Source organism: Chroicocephalus ridibundus, chromosome 6 (assembly GCF_963924245.1).
Source record: "Chroicocephalus ridibundus chromosome 6, bChrRid1.1, whole genome shotgun sequence".
In the NCBI taxonomy this organism is placed as follows: Eukaryota; Metazoa; Chordata; class Aves; order Charadriiformes; family Laridae; genus Chroicocephalus; species Chroicocephalus ridibundus.
Window position 1 is genome coordinate 11,809,366 of NC_086289.1, and position 12,612 is coordinate 11,821,977.

Sequence of the window (12,612 nt, forward strand, 5' to 3'; positions counted from 1 at the left end):
AGTTTTCCTCCTGCCACACGTATCCAGGTTTGTGTTGGTAACAGGTTTGCATTCAGTAACATGCTGTAGAGTCTTTGCTTCTAATTTCTTGCCTGGCTGACTCCTTTGCCCACCATTTTAGAAGCGGATTTAGGTCCAAAATGAGAAAGAGCATCGTGCAGGAGGCAGAATTATACTGGGGAAAATAATAGCACAGCTTCCTGTAAATAAAGACTACATGGGAAAGAGCATCCAGAAAAGGCACTGAATTAATATGTCATACACAACTTTAATTTTGGATGCAATTTAAATAGGTACACAGAATACAGAATTGAATATGCTTTCTGATCTCTAAAAGGAAGTCTATAAACAGAATAGTCTATAAATAAACTTTTAAGTCTATTAAAATATCTGTTAAGACCCATGAAATCATTCAGTGGAGACATAAAATTATATTTATCTGTCAAACTCACCACAAAATGGCTACAACCTTTCCCTTTTTTTTTTTTTCCTCCTTTGAAAAACAATAGGAGACAAACTGGTTTATCTTACTGTACCTGTTGTAAATACCTTTATGGCAAGGTAATTGCTAAGTGCATTGTGTCGAACAATTCGTTACTTTGTTAGAGGAACATTTATCGTGCCCTTTGGAGATGGCAGAAGAGAATTCCCCTGTGACCTTTGGAAAATGAAATCAGTGGCATTACTCAGACACCAAAGTCAAGAAGTTTAAAAACAGATGTAAGAAGGGCTTCCCATGCCTCCTGAAAAAGCCCCAATCCACGATTCCACTGGAGCGGAGCTAGCTTATTCCAGCGCCTTTAGACCACTAATGATTTGTGCCTAACTAGCACTCAGGGTAGGTGATTCACCGATGAAAGCGCTGCAGGGCTCCCTGTCCTGTGCACAGCCCCACTCTCGTCATCACAGCAGTACAGGACATAACACTGTGGGCTGCCTGTACTGGAGAGAAGATCATGAGCTCGATTGTGTGCTACAAACAAAGGGAGAGCCATTATCAGACACCGCTTTGCCAGGCTGCGTGAAAAACCGCCTCTGCAAATTGCATAATGCCCCTGGATGTTCCCAGCAGTGCCATGGCAGGCCCATGGGGCTGGCGCTCGGACAGGGAGGAAGCTGGATCTCCTCCCTCCCGCCCTCCCTCCCAGCATGGGAAAGCTCAGGAGAGCTGTTGTGTAGGCAAAAAACCCCTCATTTATCTCCTGGGAAAGGGCTGTGCTCTTCTGGAGTGATGTCTGACGCACAGAGTTGTGGTCATGGATCAGAGGGAGCACAGCATGACGGTGAGATGCAGTGCAGAGCTTTGGGGAGCACCTAGAGAGGGAAACAGGACAGACATCACAGTTATTCTCCTTGTGCATATATCACATTCCTTTTCCTCAGCCCGCACTCATCTCCTCGCTCACTGAGACAGTGTACCCCAGTGCATTACAATAGGAAACTATTTAAAGGATAGGAAAACACTTTAAATACAAAGCTTGTGAATACTGAAGACCCCGTCTCACACTCAGCGTGGAAGAGGTGTAGTTTGAAAACACAGCGAGGCTGATGTGACACCTCGGTCTTTGCTGTTCATCAGTCGGACGAGTATGTGTGCCTGCACTGAGGAGGGACAGGAAGAAAAGCGCAGCTGGGGCAGAGGGAGGGGGCTGCTCGATTGCTTCAGAGGTACTGTCAAAATGCAGCGTGTGGCTGAAATCTCCAAGTCGCATAAAATTCCCACTGGAACAGCGAATGGCAACTTTCCCAGCCGATGTTGAGTGGGCAAGATTTCACTGTGAGTGAATGTGACCGTGATAAGCAGCGTGTGTGACCTACTCGGCTTCATTTCACTTGCCTGAGAGTCCATCTGCTTGGTATGCCTCCTCTGCTGCCTCCTCCTCCTCCGCCTCCACTGTTACTGGTGGCACCAGGGATTTACGAGGCAGCAGGGTGCATTTCCTAATATTGGTTGGGTGTAACTTTCCAGCATGACTGATTGTGTTATTAGCTGTGGCAAAGGGAAGAGCACAAGTGGGCAGGCAAGGGAGAGCACTTCAAACCCTGGAGATGAACGATAAGTGATATTAAATATTTCTATGCATGCAAAATAAATGTATGAATCTTGCAAGGCTATTGTTACAGATGTCGCTGGGTTTATTAGAAAAGGGGAAAGCTAATTAGGAAAGTGGAGCCTATCTAGAAAAAGTGAGACCTATGTAAACAAGACAGAAAGGAGCTGGGAGTCAATGGAGTTAGAGTTGCAGGAGAGTTTTAAATTAAAAACTGGGGGTGAGGAAGAAATACGGAAGAACACACAGTTTGGTCACAGCTTTCAAATCTTTCTGTTAAGAAAAAGGATAGGACAGAAGGCAATGGAGATAAGTGGAAAACAGAGAAGACCAGTGTCTATAAATCTATAAATGAAGCCCCAACTAAGGTGCATGCATGTGTGCACTCCCCGCCACACCCCCCAAAAAAACCAAAACCACCCACAAACGTAGCCAGCTCATGACCACATTTAAAACCATTTCTGTACCAATGGCAGCAATCTGAAAATCAAGGAAGATGAACTAGAATGCCCGGCTTTAAATAAGAATATTGGCAACACACCTATCTGGGAAACTTTCTAGAAAGAACTAACAAGTAAAATACTATTATACCAAGTTTAAACAGTATAAATGTCAGAACAGTTCATGCCTGGGAGGGAAAAATAAGTAAGTGACTCAAGTTCTCAGAAGATCGACACAGATTGAATGTACCAAATTAAACGTCTACCTTTAAAAAGGGGAACCACATAATAGTGAGGAAATTCGTTGAAATCAGCAGCTAAAAACACTAAAGCACTTGGAGATGATATAAAATTGTTTAAAGACACTCTACAGCAGGCTTAGCATCAAATAAAAAATATTGAAATGAAAAGAAAAAGTAAACCAATGCGATTAAACCTTGTAACTCTTTGGAGATGTATAAAAAAAATTCTTCAAAAAATAGGGAGTTAAGCAAGATGGGAAAGAACACAAAGGCTGACAAAGTGGATGTGAAACTACGATAAAGTACAAGAAAATGAAAAGCAACTTGCTAAAGGCATAAAGCTGAATGGTAAGTTTTTTTCAAGCACAGCAAAAGCAGGAGGCCGCCAGAGAGTTCGTGTGGTCGATGGATGATCTCTGTAAAAGGAGCACTGGAGAGGGACAGGCCATAGTAGAAAACCAAACCAAATTTGTTGTGTGGGTGTTCCCAGTGGAACTCCCATGCTGGATTACCCTTTAAGGAGGACCAGTCTTAGAGGGCAGTTCCATGACACCTTCAACAGGACCAGGCTGAGGCCACTGTGACCTCCCTTCTCCTTGGTCAGGGTCTCCTGCCCCATTCCTTGCGTCAGCACTGGTCATTGCCTAATCCCATGGTGAGATGGCTCGGGCAGTGAAGGCAGACCCAAGTGAGTCACCAAGGGTATGGGCAATGCTACACACAGCCTGGGATTCCAGGTAGCTCCAGGGAATCCCTGCTTCCGTGTTATGAACTACCAACCTTCCCAGGGAAAAGTTTGATGAGGGACTTCCAAGACTGGGGGATGTGGAGGGAAAAGCCACCAGCTGGAAGCTCAGGCCAGCATGCAACAACAAAAAGACATTATGAAAGGGCTGTGTGAGGGGCAGAGACCTTGGACGTTAATGTAAGTATGTTCTGGGGTCTCCTCCTTGCCAGAAAATTGGCATGTGTTGGAGGAACCCGAGGACTATGCCATAAACATACCTGGGTTCTGCTGCACACAGGAGCCAACAGATCTCACCCTGGTGAGCACAGAGCCAGCACAGCTCATCAGGTCTCCTCACCATGCTGTGTCTGGGTAGCACTCAGTGGGCAAGAAGGGGTAATCTGTTGATGACGTGAATATGACACTTTTGAGCTCTATGGTTCAGAGACAAAGCAGGTGGATCTTAGTCAGCCCACTGAGGTGATTCATGGAAGCTGGTAAGGGCTGGCATCCTTTTCCAGACACAGAACTTCTCCAGATAGCAAAACATTCACTCTCCGTGCCTCACTGAACTCCTATCAACGTTAGGATAACATTCACCTCATGAGGTCGCTTCAAGAATTAATTGATATGGCCAAAGCTTTGAGATTCTTAGATGCACGCACAAATTATTTAAACAGCTTTTAAGCAGTTCTCTTTTAAATGTGAAACAGACACAGTTACGTCAAGGTCCTTTCAATTGGATATGTGACCAAGATGAAAGTGATGGTCTGGAGCTGATCATCTTCAAAGTGTGAGCACCTGGGGTGGCTGCTCTGTGTGGATGCCAAGCACCGTACAGGCACTGGAAATTCAAAACATTCCAGCTGGTGATTTGTTACACCAACGTTTTTCATCTATGCTAGATCAGGCTGTGAATCAACACGGCACAGACTTCCTGCAATGGACAGAACCATGCTGCAGTCATTTAAAGGAGTGGCATACTCAAGTTGTATCCTTTCCTTTCTCAACGTTTCTGCTTATTCAATAATTATGCAATTAAAAAACTTTCAGTTTTCCCATAAACATCTGCCACAAGCAATTACATTTACCCATGTCTCGGCAGGTCTTAGTTCCACAAACAGTTTTTTTATGCTCATTTCTATTTTTTTAATGGTAGCTCTCCAAGACTTTATTTGGAACCACGTTGTGCTATCCAAAACAGAAAGAGAGACTTTGCACTTTATCCAGACCCCCCCAGAACAGGATTCTCTGAAACCAAGCCCAGACAGAAATACAAATAGATGACACTCATAATATCTGGTATGCTACACTAATTAAAACAAAATTAAATTAAGATAATGAGCCTTTGATGATTACCTCTTTTCCTTAAATTTGGTTATTTGCAATTTCCTAGCTACATGGATCTTCCAAACCAAAAATTCAAGTGTTCCTCTTCTCCTCCAAGTTTCAGGATGCTCTATCTGAGGGCATTAGAGACTTCTTAGGGTGGTGTGGTTGGAAACCCTGTCTCCTATCAATCCCAGTCAAGCTTCTGAGCCACGCCGGTACGGAGGGCAGGCGAGGTCGATGTTCAGATTCTTCTGAGTGAAGCTGGAAGTCTTGCTTTGAATGCACTGGGTGCTTAATTCCTTGCATCCCTTCCTGAAACATCACATGGTCCGGTCATGCCATATGGTCTAACCAGCAAGCTTAAGGTTTAGGTTGTTGTTGCTTTTTCAATCAGACCTTAGGTCACCATCCATTAAGCCTTAGGCACTTTGAAGCTCATGCATGTAATTAAATCCAGTTAAATAAAGGCTAAAATCCCTCTTGTCTTTATACCATCTTGAGTGCTGACCTGAAATAAGCTGATGTTGTGTTTGCACTTTTCAGCACTCCACAGTGGAGATCAAACACATGCCATTTCTCATGCTGGGATTAATAAGTGACTCCCAGCTAATTGAACCCCTCAACTTCCATGATACCAATACATCCACCACTCTCCTTTCCAGATATTTTAGCCGCTTTCATGGTTGCCGTTACTGCGGTCTCTGATCAGTCTCATAGTCTTGAATGCATATGTTCCCATCACATCTCTGTGACTGACAGCTGCTTTTGCCAAGAGTACAGACGGAAATCTCTGGACCAGAGAAGAGAATACACGTCCCACACCACAGCAAACAACTTCCAGCTCCTTGGAGTCCTTGGCAGCCAGCACAATCACTGCACCAACTTTTCTTTCCCATTTTCTCTCTAGCAAAAGGCACAGGCCAAATCCCACTGGCATCTACAAGCATTTTAGCATGGACTTCACAGACATTCTACTGACTTCCACAAACTTGGCTCAAACCTAATTGCTCCTGCCAGCCATCCTGTATTCCTGGACTTTGCAGGATAACTGCTAAGGACAGAAATAAATTCCTTGTTTACTCTGGTAACTGGAGAGCCGCTTTAACCTCTGGCTAAAAACAGGTGCATTTTCCTATCAGGTTCATGAGTCACTCATCCCAGGAAAGGCTGGTGAACTTGCAAAGCCCAGCGCTCACTGAACAACAGGAAAGCATGACTTCTTAATTGAATGGTGGCAAATTTCATCATCTGGTTTTCCTTGGTGGCTTTTTTCTTTTTAAGTCATGTTAAGTCATTGGTTTAACACAGCTCAGGCCTGTTCCTGGCAAATTCCTTTTCTGTGTGGTGTTTCAGCATCATATCCAGTTTGGGATGGAAAACACTACCAGTGTTAGACTCCTACGGGAAATAGCAGGTGTAATGTGTGACTGCATAAACAGTGCAGGCAACTAATACCTCTGTAATAGATTTTGTGCTTGGTACGGCATAATCAGACCTTTCAGGACAGAGACTTGTAGATTTTTTTATTATTTTTCTTTTCAATGTGAAAACAAAATGCTCCCTTTCTACAGAGCTGTTTTCACAGAAAACAGTATTGCTTCTCACATACTGTCAAGCCAGGGAGCAGACAAGGAATTCTTAAAAGGTGACCTTCAAAGGTCACTTCTTTTTGATGAATGAAAAAAAACCCACCCTGCAGTACCTTTCCTCCCCAGTTTTAACAGTAGAAATTCAGGCCTCATCACTCTGTTTTTCCACAGCTGAAGACTTATGATGACATCCTGAGAAGCCACTCTGGGGATATTTCTCCAGTGCACGTTAACTCATGTTTTGACTCAAATTAAAATCAGTGGTTCTTGTCGTACAGAGAGGAGCAACCTCTGACCTGGCCAGGGTGTGCTCTCAGTCCAGACCAGCTTACCTGGTTGTCTGTAGAGGGCAGAACCTGGGACTGAACCCTACCTACTTAGCACTGTGACTGCAGACAGGAAAATTAAATGAAAAACACTTGAATTCCAGTGCACCTTCCCTAGCTCCCCTGTGGCAGCCAAGTGGCTGCAAAAGAATCCTACAGCCTTTGAGCACCAGAAAAGTCTGGCTTTCTGGCCAGATACACACAGGGATGTTCAAAGGAGTCCTCTCTTCATGTCTATCTCCTTCGAGGTAGACCAGTGCATGAATGGCAAAGAGAAGGCTTGACATTCTTGGCAGTGCAAATGAAGCAGATAAGTATATCTTTGGTGTAATGGAGGAAAACGTATATAAATCCGTCTCAACAGAGCTATACAGAGGAACATGGCAATGCATCTCCCCCTTTACAAAAAGACTTTCTTTGTTTTGTATCACAAAGCACAAATATTTCCAGTTCCTGCCCATCCCCACCCCATTCCTCCCTCTCCCCCTGCCCTGCCCTGCTTCAGGTCACTTCGAATGACACTGGCACCACTTACAAAACCAACAGAAAGTCAATTACCCACATATATTATTGCAGGGTTAATTTTTAACCTCTTCCAGCTGCACAGTCAGCTGGCTCAGTAAGACATGTTCCTCAAACTGGTGAGCAAGTGACAGTTTTCCATTCCTGTCGTGCATGATTTGGAGGATTCTGCACGAAGGCAGACCTGCACTGCATGCTCACCTCCCTGGCTGGAGCTCATACCAGGACAAGAGAAAGAGGCGAGAGGACTGCAGAAGCCACACGTGCTCGGAGGGCTGCAGGGATGGACGTAAGAGGGAAGATGAAATGAGTGCGACATATGCATCTGGGAAAAGTGATATTAATTTTGGTCACTATGAGTCTTAGAGGTCTATAGGAAGGGTGACAGTGTCACAGCCAGTGCTTATTCACCATGACCAAAGGCAGTGTCAACAGGCCTACAGGGAGCAGAGCGCTGGCCAGGATCTGTCCATGAGCTCTCACGCGGCCACAGACTTGGTGGAGCAGGTGCCAGCACACACTATACACTTGCTCCACGCCGTTAGAGAGAGGATCTGCAAAGCATAACCAAACCCTGGTGAGCCAGCATTCAGTCTTTGCCTGGCTCACGCAGGGACCCGCAGCCTCTCAGCCGCAGCAGCACAGAGCCTGCCGCCCAGCCAGCTGGGGAGAGGCACAGGGACGAGCATCGCATGGGGCCCCAAAATGTGGGGTGAGCCCAAGCAGAAAGGATGCTGCTCCTCTCTGCCACCTCCTGCAGCCTCGGTGCCCAGCCATAGGCTTCAGCTGAACCAGCTTGCTAGCCCTGCAAGACACCCAGCTCAGAAAAATGTAAATAAACAATACAGAAAAATATAAAGTAGAAGGGATAAGCAGACATTTTCTAGCATAGCAAATTTAACCAGCTCATCCAAAGGGTTCGAGGAGCACCAGAGCTGTTGTAAATGATGGGAGAAGGTTACAAGAAACAAGATTGTGGGGGGAAAAAAGATTTTCTGTCCTGGTGATGAGTAGCTGCTAAAAGGCCTTGCACCATGGCAAGGGCAACACCTTTAGGCTGTGTGGAGGGAACAGCCACTTGAAACTGCAGATATTCAAGCTGAAGCAAGACAGGCAGCGCTTGCTCTCTCCCTGGCTCCCTCCTTCAGCCTTACGTGCAGCGGTACCCTGTGCGCCCACGGCCACATGGCTGCACTGGGACTAGTGCTGGCACAGGGGAGAACAGATTCACGCTGGATCCAAGTGACCATGTGGTTATGGCAGGATTCTAACAGCAACGAGGAATAAAGATTTACACCTTACTGAGAAACATTTTATAAAGCGTGTGAAGATTTGTGAAGCCTCTTTTTGGAGTTAAGTCCATGGACTTTTCAACTAAAAAGCAATTTTTGTAATTTTAATTGTAGAAGAGGTATGATCAGCTCTCTGAAACACCCCTAACTGGGAAAAGCCCCAAGAAAAGTTCAAAACACCAGGTTGGTGATCAGGTTGCTGATACCTGCATAGGCAGCAAAGCCTCAGCCTCCAGTCCCACTTCCAGTGGCCAAGCTCATGCATGAGAGTAACCCTCCCAGCAAGATATAGCTGGAAGGGGAGTTTTTGACAATGAAGATGCCTAAACAACAGCCCCAGCACTGCTAGCCCAAACTGTGGGAGAAGTCGAGAGCAAAATCCAGCAGAGTGGGTGAAACAGAAGTGGCGATGGAACCACACTCAGACATAAAGATGACCATATGTTCTACTTAAAAATAATTACTCTGATCTCAGCTGTCCTTAATACCACTAGTAAGGAAACTGGTTACGTTATTATATTTTTGTTATATATAAAAAAGGAATACTACTGCTACTAAAAATACTTCCACCTCAGTGACAATTTAATCAAGGCTTCTCAATTCACCTCCACACTCATGAGCCCTATGGGATTCAACCACCTTTAGGGCAGCCAGTGTAACATGCCATGTGAACACAAACACAATTATTTCTAGTTGCCTGCTTGAAGGCCAGTATACTCAGTAGCCAGCTTAGCCTGCTACGAGTCTGATCTGCCTCAGACACTAAAGCAGGAGTGAGAATCCACTTCTGCTTCCACCACCTGGCTGTTAAGCCAGCACCATCTATCCTGACAGCAGAGAAAAGGCACCAGTCAAAAGCAGGGTGAAAAAGGATCTTTCTGCCCTGCCAACATTACAGATTGAAAGTGCCAGAGAAGGGGAAGATGATGGCTTGGTATGTTTTCACAGCAGAGAGGGGAAGGATGTCAATAATACAGAAAAATGCACCCTGCAGCTGCAGCTCTCATGGTACCAGTGCTATAACACACATGCACTTCTGAGCCACCTAATAATAGCAGAATATTGATAAATGGAGGGATGGGACTAGGATGGACAGTGAGTGGGGAAAGCGATGATGACGAAGGAAAAGCTGATGGGGGAAGAGGCAGGAATTGATTAATATGAGAAAATTAGGAGCACGTAGTTAGCTCCGCTGTCAGCTGTCCACATGCAGGTGAAGGACATAAGTGGGCAGGCTGGCCAAGGTGACAGCCTGGATGCAGGAGGTATGGGGTGTTCATCACCATGGAGGTGATGAGTGTCAGGTGAGGGACCACAATTTGATGGAAGGCAATGGCTTTTGTTTCTACACTGCCTAGTTTAACCCAAACTAGCCCAAAACAGCACAGCCCCACACAACCGGCCACTCCTGGGCTGCAAAGCAGAGCAACCTGATGCTCTGCGGTCCAGCCCCCAGCAGAGAGAAAACAGCTTTCCCACCGCCACACACCACCCTCTGCCCCCCATCCTGCACGATGACCAAGGCCAGGCTTTTACACAAGTGCCGATTTAACAGGATTCTCCACCTTTTGCAGGATCTGGATCCTTCAGAGGTCCACAGGGTGAGGCCATGACATAAGGGAGCACTTTGCAGTGAGAGAGAGAAAATCCAGCGATGTGGAGTCCTCCTCCCACCCCACCAGGAGAAGTAGCACAGGCTCTCTGCATACCCATAACTGCTTCTTCCTGGGAAGTAAATTGCTAGTAAATAAACCAACACATATGTCACGGCTTGGTTTGTTTTTTTCCAACCTTTTCAAGCACTTGGCAGCTATGAAGAGGAGGATCTAGTTTTGGTAAGGAATTCGTGAAATCTCGCAGTTCTTGTTTATGTGTCAGGCTTTGAGGAGCCAGTGCTGAGCCTGGGCTGAGCACAGCCATAGGCAGGCCACGAGCAAGTCATGACTTAACCCCCGCAGGGAGAGCAAGTCGGAAAAAAACCCCTTGTGGATTCCCAAAACGGACACCAGCTGATCTGATCCTGAGGTGACTAATAACAATTTGGACTGATTTGACATGCTGTGGCTTTACTGGAAAGTTAACTTATTTTTTCTTTTTTTCCCCCCAGCATGAAGAGGCTCTCACCCCTTGCTGGATTCCAGAGAAATACAGAAGAAGCTCAAACAAAATAACAATTTACTTCAATGCTGTAAATGTCACAGCGATGCTCATGGGAGGGAAGTGGGTAATTTCATTTGATCTGTGCTAAAATGTCCTAACTAATCGTGTTCAGATCTGGTATCTCAAACAGACCGCACAATAAACAGGGCCAAGAGCAGAGAATAAAAACACACACTGAAGATGAGAAATTTAAGACAGTCTCTGTCAAAACACAGTGTGAGTCAGGCCTCTGCACCTTGCTCTTGATCAGCTTTTCTAATTATCCTTCCTGGGTTGGTTGGTTGTTTGCTTGGCATTAAAATATTATTTCCCTGCTCTCTGGTTGAAACCTATTATGCTTGCTCTCTAGGCTTCATGGAAGCATTATCAGCCTTCAAAACCTCCTGCATTCCTCCTTCATGCTCCTTTTCCTGCATCACATCATCCTCTGCCAGCCCAGAGGTGTCAATTAGAGGATGATCCCAGGGCACTTGTATGATGCCATCAAAAAGCCGCCGTGTCACCTCCTCACACCACTTCCTCGGCACTCGTTCCTATGATTCCCATTTTGCTGGAAGGGAGGAGCAGGAAAATAAATGTGACCTGTGCTTCTCCAGGACATAGTCGCTGCAGCTCTTTCTGTCAAATTAGTAAAAGGAACTGGCAGAAAGAAGCCTGTTATTCCAGTTCTGCCAGTCACCTCATGACAGAAGCAATTGATCCTAAATGCAAATAAAAATGTTATGAAATGAGTAAGAGTCAGTTGTCTGTAAAAAAAAGTTTGCAACCAGAAAATTGCATTTTTTCTTTCCTTAGTAACAAGTTTGGAAACAAAAATAATTTCGTTAGCTGAATCATCTGGAGGTGCTTAGTCTGCAGGTTTCTCAAAACAATACTGAAGGATGAGATTTTTAAAAGTTGGAGAAGAGGCAGACAACCAAGTTGTCCCCTTCTTCCCCTTTTTTAAATGTACTTACTTGCATTATCAGCAGAGGTACAGAAAACATAACAGAGGGAATTCAAGAAGCTCAGAAATGTTACCTTTTTTCTATGAAGTTCTGAATTTTCCAACATGAGTCTTTTCAAGTGGGATGAAGAGAAATTTCTATTTTTTTCTTAAGAAACAAATAAACAAAGAAGCCACCCACAAAGCATAACACCACAAACCATCCAAGTTGTGGTTGCAAAGTGAGCATTTCATGTAAACCTATTGTCTAGTTTTGTGAAATTGCTCCTGAGAAAAGCTCTAAGCCATAAATAACTCAATTATAACATTTTCAGGCCTGAAGTTCTCAGGATTCATACTGTTTGGGGGCATTTGCATTTTCCCCCTCCCTCACTTCCTACTTTGCTACAGCAAATATTTCAGGGAAGTGTTTAAATGTGAGTAAAAATCTGCTCTCAGTGCTGACTATAATTTTCAAGTACACGGTATTGAATAGGGAGGGGAGGAGAACCTATCTTGATTTTTTTGTGGCTTTATCCTGAATCACAAAGACCAGATCGGTAATTTCAAGCAGAATGATTTTTAAGTCTGAATGGGAAACACACGGAACAAATGAGAGTAAAAGCCAAGCCTCCTGCGTAGCAGGTCCCTCCTATGGCAGTCCTCAGAATGAAAGATGAAAAGCAGCCCTGCCTCTGCAGACCCCTCAGAGACGGAAAGCTTCAGAGCACTGCAATGCCTTTTAAAAAGACACTTCATAGCTATGTGCTCCAAATTTAGAAACCTGTCTATTCCTTCACAGATGATATAGGATGGATGAATAGTGAAAGGCAAAGCTCCTTTTCACTCTATTAATATAAACAAAGCCAATTTTTTTCTTGTGCAGAGACTCTTGTGTGCACGTACTTGGTGTGCAAATAAGACAGTGCAATGTTATTCTGACTTGGTCTTTACATGTTACCAAATGGCTATAGTAGACAATAAACATTTCTAGGAGTATATCTTG